At 46.7% G+C, this 12,102-nt stretch overlaps 1 protein-coding gene across 5 annotated transcripts in view; it reads left to right on the top strand.

Moving 5' to 3' along the window:
* Nucleotides 1-12,102, top strand: part of ZHX2 (zinc fingers and homeoboxes 2) — a 194,497-nt gene that overhangs the window by 158,053 nt on the left and 24,342 nt on the right. The window lies entirely within an intron of this gene.

The following is a 12,102-nucleotide window of genomic DNA, read 5'->3' as shown; positions in this document are numbered from 1 at the left end:
CCTCATGGTGCAATAGATAAATGCTCAGCTGCTAATCAGAAGGTCGGTGGTTCAGACCCACTCAGCAGCTCTGCAGGAGGAGGACCTGGTGACCCGTTGCCAAAGAGATTAAACCAGAAAACCAAACCCACTGCCATCAAGTCAATTCCAACTCATAACAATCCTATACGACAGAGTAGAACTGCCCCATAGGGTTTCCAAGGAGCGGCTTCTTGTTGTTGTTAGGTGCCATGGAGTCAGTTCCAGCTCATAGCGACCCTTTGTACAACAGAACAAAACACTGCCTAGTCCTGCGCCATCCTCACAATCGTTGTCATGCTTGAGCCCATTGTTGCAGCCACTGTGTCAGTCCATCTCATTGAGGGTCTTCCCCTTTTTCACAGACCCTCTACCAAGCGTGTTGCCCTTCTCTAAGAACTGATTCTTCCTAATAACATGTTCAAAGTATGTGAGATGTAGTCTTGCCATCCTTACTTCTAAGGAGCATTCTGATTGTACTTCTTCTAAGACAGATTTGTTCGTTCTTTTGGCAGCCCATGGTATATTCAATATTCTTCGTCAACACCACAATTCAAAGGCATCAATTCTTCTTCAGTCTTTCTTATTCATTTTCCAGCTTTCCCAAGCATATGAGGCAATTGAAAACACCACGGCTTGGGGCAGGCACACCTTAGTCTTCAAGGTGACATCTTTGCTCTTCAACACTTTAAAGTGGTCTTTTGCAGCAGGTCTACCCAATGCAATGAGGCTTTTGATTTCTTGACTGCTGCTTCCGTGGCTATTGATTGTGGATCCAAGTAAAATGAAATCCTTGACAACTTCAATCTTTTCTCCGTTTGTCATGATGTTACTTATTGGTCCAGTTGTGAGGATTTTTGTTTTATGTTGAGGTGTAATCCATACTGAAGGCTGTGGTCTTTGATCTTCATCAGTAAGTGCTAGAGGTCCTCTTCACTTTCAGCAAGCAAGGTTTTGTCATCTGCATATCGCAGGTTGTTAATGAGTCTTCCACCAGTCCTGATGCCCTGTTCTTCTTCATGTAGTCCAGCTTGTTGGATTATTTGCTCAGCATACAGATTGAATAGGCATGGTGAAAAGATACAACCCTGACGCACACCTTTCCTGATTTTAAACCATGCAGTATGTCCTCGTTCTGTTCAGTCTATGTACACGTTCCTCATGAGCACAATTAAGTGTTCTGTAATTCCCATTCTTTGCAATGTTATCCATAATTTGTTATGATCCACACAGTCAAATGCCTTTGCATAGTCAATAAAACACAGGTAAACGTCTTTCTGATATCCTCTGCTTTCATCCAGGATCCATCTGACATCAGCTATGATATCGCCGGTTCCACGTCCTCTTCTGAATCTGGCTTGAATTTCTGGCAGTTCTCTGTCGATATACTGCTGCAGCAGCTTTTCAGTCATCTTCAGCAATATTTTACATGTGTGTGATATTAATGATAATGTTCGATAATTTCTGCATTTGGTTGGATCACCTTTCTTGGGAGTAGGCATAAATATGGATTTCTTACAGTCACTTGGCCAGGGAGCTGTCTTCCAACTTTCTCGGCATAGATAAGTGAGCACCTCCAGCACTGCATCCATTTGTTGAAACACCTCAGCTGGTGTTCCATCATTTACTGGAGCCTTGTTTGTCACCAGTGCATTCAGTGCAGCTTGGAGCTCTTCCTTCAGCACTGTCAGCTCCTGATCATGCTACCTCCTGAAAGGGCTGAACGTTGACCAATTCTTTTAGTTATAGCGACTGTGTATATTCCTTCCATCTTCTTTTATTGCTTCCTGCATCATTTAATATTTTTCTCGTAGAATCCTTCAATATTGCAAATCGAGGCTTGAATTTTTTCTTCAGTTCTTTCAGAGAAGTGCTGAGTCTGTTTTTCCCTTTTGGTTTTCTATCTCCAGGTCTTTGCACATGTCATTATAATACTTTGTCATCTCGAGCTGCCCTTCGAAATCTTCTGTTCAGCTCTTTTACTTCATCATTTCTTCCTTTTGCTTTAGCTACTCCACGTTCAAGAGCAAGTTTCAGAGTCTCTTCTGACATCCGTTTCGGCCTTTTCTTTCTTTTCTGTCTTTTTAGTGACCTCTTGCTTTCCGCACGTATGATGTCTTTGATGTCATTCCACAACTCATCTAGTCTTCCGTCATTAGTGTTTAACTCGTCAAATCTATTCTTGAGATGGTCTCTAAATTTAGGTGGGATATACTCAAGGTCATACTTTGGCTCTTGTGGACTTGTTGTAATTTTCTTCAGTTTCAACTTGAACTTGCATATGAGCAAGATGGCCTGTTCTGCAGTCAGCCCCTGGCCTTGTTCTGACTGATGATATTGAGCTGCTAACCCAGAAGCTCCAAGGGAGAAAGACCTGACAATCTCTTTCCCTAAAGATTACAGCCTAGAAAACCCTATGGGGCAGTTCTACTGTGTCCTATAGGGTTGCTATGAGTCAGAATTGACTTGATGGCATATAACAACAGATCTCTGTGGAAGGTTCAAACTGTGTTCTTTGAGCAGAGAGGAGGAAATAAACAACCTGACAGAGGGAATCTGGAGCAGATTCTTGTGGGAGAAGGAATTTGAGCTCATTTTCAGAGACAGGATAGGTTGGCCTTTGATAGGAAAATTTTGGAAGGAGGGCCATACCAGGCAAAGAGAGGAGCTCGAGCAAGGCCTGGAGGTGGGTGAAGGCAGAGCAAGTTCAGAAACAACGAGTACGTTTGAGGGTGGGTCAGAAGCCCAGGCTATGTCAGCATCTACTGGGCTTTGAAGATTATACTGAGGAATTTGGACAATATTTGGGGAACACTAGGGAGCCAGGAAAGGGTTTAGAGGAGGGAGTGGTGCGCTGCTATCATATTTTAGGAAGATCATGGGGCAGCAATTTGGAAAATGTCCAGTGGCAGAGAGGGGAGGTCCATTGGGAGGCCATCGTGACAGTGTAGGTGACAGGACAGCCTGACCTGGAGCAATGGGCGTGGGGTGGAGGGGAGGACAAACAGAATGGGCAGCACTTTGTAGCAACTGCTCAAGTGCAATGGCAGCCCAGATTCATGAAGCCACCCAACAGAGGGAAAGAATGGAATAGCCCCCTATTTGAGTGCGTCCTCCATAGCAACAGCACCTGCTCCCCCATTCAGATTTTGGGGTAGCTGGTCCGAGACTAGTGCCGCTCAACCGTGGTGGCGCACTGGAACCATCTGGGGGCTTTAAAAAGATATGAATGCTTGGACCCCACCCTAGAGAGTCTGACTTGATTAGTATGGGGTGCAGCCTAAGCACTGTTGTTGTCGTTAGGTGCTGTCGAGTCATTTCCAACTCATAGTGACCCTGTGTACAACAGAACAAATCACTGCCCGGTCCTGCGCCATCCTCACAATCGTTGCTATGTTTGAGCCATTGTTGCAGCCACTGTGTCAGTCCATCTCATTGAGGGTCTTCCTCTTTTTCACTGACCCTCTACTTGTCCAAAGTATGTGAGACACATATTCTCGCCATCCTTGCTCCTAAGGAGCGTTCTGGCTGTACTTCTTCCAAGACAGATTTGTTTGTTCTTCTGGCAGTCTGTGGTGTGTTCAGTGTTCTTCACCAACACCACAATTCAAAGGGGTGGATTTTTCTTCAGTCTTTCTTATTCATTGTCCATCTTTCACATGCATATGAGACGATGGAAAACACCATGGCTTGGGGTATTTAAATACCTGAGCACTGGGGTATTTAAAAGTTCCTCAGCATTTGCTTAGAGACCATTGAATTTACGTTAATAGTGGTGGAATGATTTGAAAAAGGATAGCAAGAATGAATGCACAACTTGAAGAATGTAATCAATGTTGCTAAACTGTACACGTAGAAATTGTTGAGTCAGTGTATGTTTTGTTACATATTTTTTGCTACAATGAAAATTTTAAAACTCCCCAGTTGATTGTAGTGTGGAGCCAAGGGTGAGAGCCCCTGCCTGGAGAAATGTTTTCCTTTATGGGGAGGCCAGGCACACATGCCTCTGTCCTCCCAGTGTCAGCCTGGCCAGCTGCTGCCAGTATGACATTAGATACTAATTTGTGTGGTTTCTTGATTAACAGCGTGGGGCCTGCACTAGATAGTAAACTCCATAAGAACTGGAGTTGTGTTCATTTCTGATGGCTGCCATAACACTCTTCAAAAGGCTATTCCATCGCCCCACCAGGCCAGCTGCTTCAGGATGATGGGTAGCATGGTAAGAACACTGAATTCCAGAAAAATGGGCCCATCGCTGCACTTTCACTTGACGCCTGCATGTCGTGCTGAACCATCTGTGAACCAGGCCCACGTTGTCTCATCCTCAGTCAATTGGTCATAGGGAACGTGGGTGAGGGAACATGAGGCCATGGGTGTGGTCAAGGCCATGTTCCCTCCGGACACTGTAGGGGGGAATCCATTTCCTTGCCTTTTCCAACATCTAGAGCTGCATTCCTTGGCTCATGGCCCCTTCCTCACCTTCAAAGCCAGCAGCGTAGCATCTTCTCTCTGTGACTCTGCTTCCACACGGGGCCTTCTTCTCTTCTATCTCGAATCTCCCTCTGCCTCCTTCTTATGAGGGCACTGTAGGTGCATTTGTAGGGTAGTGGTGGTTCAGTGGTAGAATTCTTGCCTTCTGTGCAGGAGACTCACATCCACCAGGCGCTCCCTGGAAACTCGATGGGGCAGTTCTGCTCTGTCCTACAGGGACGCTATGAGTTGGAATCGACTTGACGGCAACAGGTTTGGCTTGGTTTTATGCAGGAGACTCAGGTTCAATTCCCTGCCAGTGTCCTTCATACGCAGCCACCACCCGTCTGTCAGTGGAGGCTTCCAAGTTGCTATGGTGCTGAACAGGTTTCAGTGATGGCTTCCAGACTGAGATGGACTGGGAAGAAAGTCCTGGTCATCTGCTTCCAAAAATCAGCCACTGAAAACCCTGTGGATAAACAATAGTCTGATTCACAGCTAATCGCAGGGATGGTGCAGGACCAGGCAGCGTTTTGTTTGTTGTGCATGGGGCGGCCAGGAGTCGGGGTGACCAAACAGCAGCTAACAACAATGACAAAGTGCATTTAGGGCCAACCCTACATATCATCATGGCAACCCCATGAATCGGAATCAGCTCGATGGCAACTGGTTTGGTTTTGGTTTCTACATATCATGCAGAACCATCTATAAACCAGGTCCAAGCCGGAAGGATCTGGCTTCAGTTCCTGCTTCGTTTCAGCAGGTGGCTCGGTTCTGTACCTCCTGTTTGTATCAACAGGAAGATAGCAGCAGCCAGCCAGTGTGAGGAAGGCTCTGAGGCAGATCACTGAAGACACCTCTTCTCAGCCTCAGTGGCCTCATGGGAAAATAGAGGTTATAGTACTTCCTTTCCTCCCTCCTCAGAGTTAGGCAGCCCCTTCAACACGATGCACATAAAATTGGCTTGTAGACTGTAATGCACAGTCAGGACTGAGAGAGGCTTATTACTGTCACCATCATTACAGTTATTATTATTAACGTGGAGGAGGCAGGAAGGACTGTCGGCAGAAAGGCACAAACAGACTGGTAATTTTCTACAACAGACCAGCAGTTTACAAAATTGCTTAGAAAATGTGGAAGAGGAATACTAGAAGAGTGGGCAGCCCCTACAGGTTCTTTCCCAAGCTTAAATTAAAAAATCATACTTTTCTAGAACTTTCCACATTAGATGGACTTGATAAGAAATTTGACCCCATGGTGCCTATTAAACCTATCGTAGTGAACTTACAGGACAGAGTAGAACTGCCCCACAGGGTTTCCAAGGCTGTAAATCTTTACAAAAGCAGATTGCCAGGTCTTTCTTCCACAGAGGCACTGGGTGGGTTCGAACCACTGACCTTTCAGTTAGCAGTCAAGTGCTTAACTATTACACCACCAAGGCTCCTTTCCCCTGATACAAGTGATCGCAAAAAGGACCTTCCTTTCCCACTTTCCATCAGCATCCAAATATATTGCCGAGAGCCCTCCTAAAAGATGGGGGGCTGGGAAAGAGCTCTGGTGGCATACGGTTAAGTGCCCGGCTACTAAATGAAATGTTGGTGGTTGGAGCCCTCCAGGCAACTCCATGGGAGAAACACCCAGTGATCTTCTTCTGTAAAGATTACAGCCAAGAAAACCCCATGGGGCAGTTCTACTCCATCACATGGGGTCGCCATGAGTCAGAACTGACTTCACGGCCCCCAGCAGTAACAAAGACAGTTGAAGATTAAAAAATAATGATAATAATCATGTCCTGTAGGAATTAAAAAGTACTAGATTAAGAGATGGGGTCTGGGAATATTGCCAGGCCCATATGCTAGGTGTGGGTGGCTGGCTCACCAGCATACCCAGTCCTGGCCCATTAACCAAGACATCATGCCAGCAAGGTCAGCTAGAGCCTTCACTCTTACAGGGGGTCTTGAAGAATCCAGAGCTGGTTTGGGGTGTTATCTGGGAGCCCTCACTGGCCTGAGGGCAGCTCTCAGTCTGAGTAGGGCAAACCTTGCCAGTGGTTCCCAGAGACCCAAAACCTGCTGGGCCTGTGTGCCTTCGCGTGGGCCTTGCCACCTCTCCAGGCCTCAGTATCCTCGCTTGTGAAATGGGTGGAGCTGGACAAGACCAGATGAGGGTTTGCAGTCTGTGGCCCATAATTCTCCAGAAACTTCTTTCCCTGCCGGGCTAAAGCTGTTTAATTGTATTGGGATGCGGCTGTGAAGGAGGCTCTGTGCCTGCACCCTTGGGGAGCCAAGGTTATTTATGCAAGAAATATGCGCTGCTGGCTGCGTGGGAAGGGTGGAATTTTGTGCATTTGACCCAGTGTTTCTCTGTATTAGCTTTGGGTCCAGAGAGGAACCTGCTGAGGTATAGTGACCTGCCACAGGACATCTATCCCTTACATAGCCTTCCAAAGAAGTAGGGGGGTGGGGAGGAGGAGGGGAGGGAGGAAGGGAGGATGGAAAGAAGAAAGGGCCCTTGCACCTACCACCTTACCACAACCCTGGGAGATGAAAAGGAAAATATTTATGAGGTCAGCTTAAAGACAGGTTTAACTCTAGCAAGGTCAAGGTAAGTCCTTCACCCCCACAGAGCAGGTGCTCTGAGCACGGGGCTATGGCTGCAGACGTAAGGCAATATGCACCCTGTCATTATTTGCTGTTATATAGGGGCCTTCACGTAGGGTTCCCATCCCCAGCTGCCTGCTGGCATCACATGGGGAACTTTAAAACCTATGCATGCCTGGGTCCCCGCCCGCGATTCTGATTTATCTGAACTGGGGGGTACCCTGAGCATCAAGATGTGATTTATCGTTTTAAAAGATCTCTCTGGGGGATTACTGGAGGAGGGGAGGAGGCAAAGGGGAAACAGGGCGACCTTACAGGAGGCAGGAAGCAACTGCAGCGGCCCAGATGACAACTCAACTCAGATGGGGTGGAAGCAGTGGGAAATGAGGGAGAGGAATTGCGAATCAGTTTTGGAGGTTGAGTTAAGAGGACCTGCTGGTGTTTTGTGTGCGCACAGGTGTGAGTCACTCTAAAGACTATAATTTTAAAATGTGGAGCAGAGGTAATCAGCCTCCTAACTGTGGCAATTTGTGGAAACTGAAAGCAGCAGATCCTTGCCTTTTGGATCAAAACGCAGCAGAGCTGGGGCTCCAGCTCCTGGCCCGTTCCTGAGAAACATCAGTAGCTCAGCTGCTTCTGGGTGGGTGGAAGCCAGGCCTTCAGCTGCTGCCTGGAGGTGGGAGGGCTCGCTCCAAGGGGTGGCCTGCGGTGAGTGGAACCTCACAGGCTTCAAGTTCAGCTTAACCACTGTGTTAGTTTCTGCTGTAACAAATTACCACACATTCAGTGGCTGAAAACAATGCAAAGGTATTATCTTATAGTCCTGGAGTTGAGAAGTCTGAAATGGGTCTCACCGGGCTGAGGTCAGGAGTCCCTGGGTGGCACAGAGTACTCAGTCATCCACCCAGAGGCACCTGGGGAGAAAGGCCTGGTGATCTACAGCCATATGGAGCACAGTTCTACCCTGACACACATGGGATTGCCGTGACTCAGAGCTGACTCGACGGCAACTGGAACTGGGCCAAAACCAAGGTGTCAGCAGGGCTGGTTCCTTCTGGAGGCTCAACAGGAGAGTCTGTTTCCTTGCCTTTTCCAGCACTAGAGGCCGCCCACATTCCTTGGCTCATGGCCACTTCCTCACATCACTCTAGCCTCTTGTTTCCATCATCACATCTCCTACTACTCATTCTGACTCTCCTGCCTCCCTCTTATAAGAACTCCTGTGATTATATTGGGTGCACCCTCATAATCTGGGATAATCTCCCCTCCGAAAATCCTTAATTTAATCACATCTCCAAAGTCCCTTTTGCCATATAGGTAAGATTCACAGGTTTCAGGGGTTAGGATCCGGTATCTTTGGGGATCATGATTAGCCAACCACACCCCGAGTCCTGTGTGAGGAGATGCAGGACACAGCCCTGAATGCAGTTTAAATCCACGTGATTTTTGTCTGGGATTTACCTGGCTTAGGTGAATGGCTTTGTGGAGGGCATTCTATCAGAGGAGGGATAAACCTTCAGGCTTAATCCAAGGTTTTGAGATGAAGGGCAGTCCCTTCAAGGTGGAAATGAAAGGGGTTCAAGAGAAAGCTGTGGGTTTCGGGTTACAGAGGATAGGCTGGAGAGATGTGGAGGCAGGGCTGGAGAAACGGACTTTACAGACAGATTCTAAGCGATTGCTGAAAAGCCCTATCTCGCCCTGGCCGGTGCCTGGGGAACAGAGAAATCTCGAGCCTCTCCCAGCTCCAGGAAGATGGAGTGTGACAGAATCACCCACAAGGAGGGAAATGAAAAGGTTACACGGGGAATTGTCAATACAATAAATTCCTTTAGTCTCCCAGCCTCTCTAAATGTTTTGATAGCAGAATTTGATGGGTTGTAAATCAGAGTAGGCCCATCTTAAACATTTGATAGTGCCTTATTTATTTATGTATGTGACATATAAAACCAGAATTGATTCCTTTTTCTTTCTGTCTCAGCAAGATCTTCTCCCCAACCCTGCCTCTTGCAGACACATCAGTCTTCTCCCGGCCCTGGTTTCTCGTGTTTGTGAATGTGTGGGTGTGTGTGCTTGTATGTGGTAGTGGCCGTTGTGATTCTTTCTACACAGAGAAAGACTGTACCATCCTGGAGAAAATGATAGCATCAGGAATTATGCAAAATCATGAAGCCACTTTTCTTCAAAATATGTCTTAATCTCCTTGCCTTTTTTTTTTTTCCCCCACAAGATTATTGCTCAGAAAAAGACAGAGAGTAAATAAAGATGGCACAATGTGATAGATTTGTGGTTTGAAAGCCAGGCCGACAAACACAATTTCCTGATCCTCATGGCTTGAAGCTAGCATTCATGATCTACCTCGCTCCTCTCCATGGGATCAAGTTCACTGAACTTTTATCATAATCTTTTGACACGCTCACTTCTGCTTTATAGTACATCTTAGGGCGCTGCTGACACCTCGTCCTCAACATTGCTACCATTTATTGAGCATCTGAGTCCCAGGGTAGTGCAAACCGTTAATGCACTCAGCCACTAACCAAAAGCTTGGCGGTTCAAGTCTACCCAGAGGCACCTCGGAAGAAAAGCCTGGTAATCTACTTCTGAAAAATCAGCCATGGTTTATGAAGCATAGTTGTCTGATACACACAGGATTGCTAAGAGGCAGAATCAGCTCAATGGCAATTTGTTGTCGTTGTTGTTAGTTGCCATCAAGTTGATTCTGACTCATGGCGACCCCACGTGCACAGAGCAGAACTGTTCCATAGGGTTTTCAAGCCTGTGACCTTTCAGAAGCAGATCACTGGGCCTATCTTCTGAGAATCCTCTAGGTGGGTTCGAACCACCCTAGTCAGGACTCTCAATGGCAACTAAAACCAAAACCCTTTGCCATCGAGTCGATTCTGACTCATAGTGACCCTGTAGGACAGTGTAGAACTGCCCCATAGGGTTTTCAAGGAGTGGCTGGTGGATTTAAACTGCTAACCTTTTGATTATCAGCCAAACTCTGAACCATTGCATCAGTAGGGTCCTCAGTGTCAACTAGTACAGGTGCCTGGTGTTATGATGGGGTTTTTACATTCATCATATCATTTAATCCTGATAATCCTGTGAGGTGGGCATTAGCCCCGGTTTTATAGCTAAAGACACCATATCTAGGAGAGGTAAAGTATCTTGTCAAGATCACACAACTGGTAAGTGTTGGATGAAGCCCCACTTCAAACCTAGGTCTTTAAGTCCAAAGCTTGTGGACTTACCCACTCTCCTTAACTGGCTTCTAAAAGACCGGTTCAGCTTAAAACACCCGGACTCCACTGTGACACTGAATTCAGACAGCCACCCAGCAGAACTCATCACCCACACACATCGCCTCTGGGAGTAATCCCACCCACTAGCCCCACACAGATGGGCCACTGAAGTCTTACCATGATGGTTGCGTTCTGTTCCTTCCCAAATCTCATGGCGGGCCTTGCCTCCTGGATAGACAGGGGTCGCCTCTGAGAGCCTTCCACTCCCATGTCCATGGACCTTGTTGGTTCTGGTTTTGCTCCACTGGTTTTTCCCATCAAAGATAGAGCGAGGCATTTGTGTGCAAAGTCAGTATTCATAAGCTTTGTCAAGGCAGTGCTTCATTTTGACTTCTTCGAACCACTGTATGCTGTAGTCTTGGTGTTTATCCACATTAAATATTATACTTTGGGATTAAAATTACCAATGTGTCATCTGGACTCACAGACGCCTTTTTCCCCCTCCATTTTGGACCTGCTTAGAGCTCTCAATCCTATCACTGAATTCAACTCTCCCTGAATTGTCCTAAGTAGGGAAAAGAACTGTTTTCCATTATAAATGAAGAGTTTTATTTTCATATTGATGAGTGAAAGATTGTACTTTTTTCAATGAAGCTTTCTAAGACCTTTCAAAAAAGTGTCCTTGGGGACAATAGCGTTTTTTAATAGTAGCTAAATTATTTTGCAGTGACCATGCAGCGAGTTTCCTCCTCGGCCTTCATTGATATTCGTGATCTTGTCGAGAACCCTCTTTCTTCATGCCTAGATCTCAACTTAGATAGCCCCTCCTCCAGGAGGCTTTCTCTGATTGCATCCCTGAAAGCAGCTCTCCAGCCTCCATCCCATCATTTTTAAAAACTCTCTGCGTAGCACTTACCACTGTTTCTAGTTCTTTGTTCTTATGTGCTTTCTGTCTCCCCTTACTAGATAGTAGGCTCCTTTGAGAGCTGGAATCAGGTCTTATTCCCTGAATACCTGAAGCAGTGTCTGTCACATAGCACCACCACCACTGCCAATTGGCACTGAGTCAGCTGCGACTCCTCGCGACTCCTCGCGTCTCAGAATACAACTGTGCCGTGTAGGGTTTCCAGTGGCTGATTTTTCCAAAGTAGATCACCAGACCTTTCTTCTGGGGCACGTCTGGATGGACTCAAAATGCCACCTTCTCGTTTAGCAGCCACAGGCACTCGGTCATGAACAAACAAGTGAATGGAAGTCTCAGCTGTGTTCTCTTTTCTGAGGTCTGTGTTTCAGTTTCTAAAAAAATAGGTCTTTTGTTGCGTATGCCTTTCTAAATCACCAGGATGTTTGAGCAGGGTGATGGGGCATTACGGTAGAATTGGGTGGCCTCTCACAGTGAGCCGCCGGTGCTCCTGGAGAGGTTTTGAAGACGGGGACGACTTGGTCAGATTCATGTTTAGAGACATGCTGCTCAATCATGGCGTCAGTTGTGAGGTATGTGGCAAAAATCTGTTGCTAAAAATAAAGGATTGAAGTTTATGAATTACTTGTTTTTCTTGAGTAGAGAGGAGTCTGTTATCCCTAAAAGAACGTCATTCCCACTCGCTTTCTGAGATGCTTTCCTCAGGGGAAAGGGATCGGTGTGGAATTATAGCCAACACACCAAGACAGGCTGGTAACCCTGAGTGTTGCCATTGGGCGTGCCACCTAGCTTGTCTGTCGTGTCGGGAAAAGGCTGAGAATTGCTGTTTCAGAGAAGAATAGTGGCAGCG

Source organism: Elephas maximus, chromosome 15 (genome assembly GCF_024166365.1).
Source record: "Elephas maximus indicus isolate mEleMax1 chromosome 15, mEleMax1 primary haplotype, whole genome shotgun sequence".
Lineage (NCBI taxonomy): Eukaryota > Metazoa > Chordata > Mammalia > Proboscidea > Elephantidae > Elephas > Elephas maximus.
Note: the sequence above shows the minus strand (reverse complement) of the source record. Positions and strands in the feature narration are given on the sequence as shown.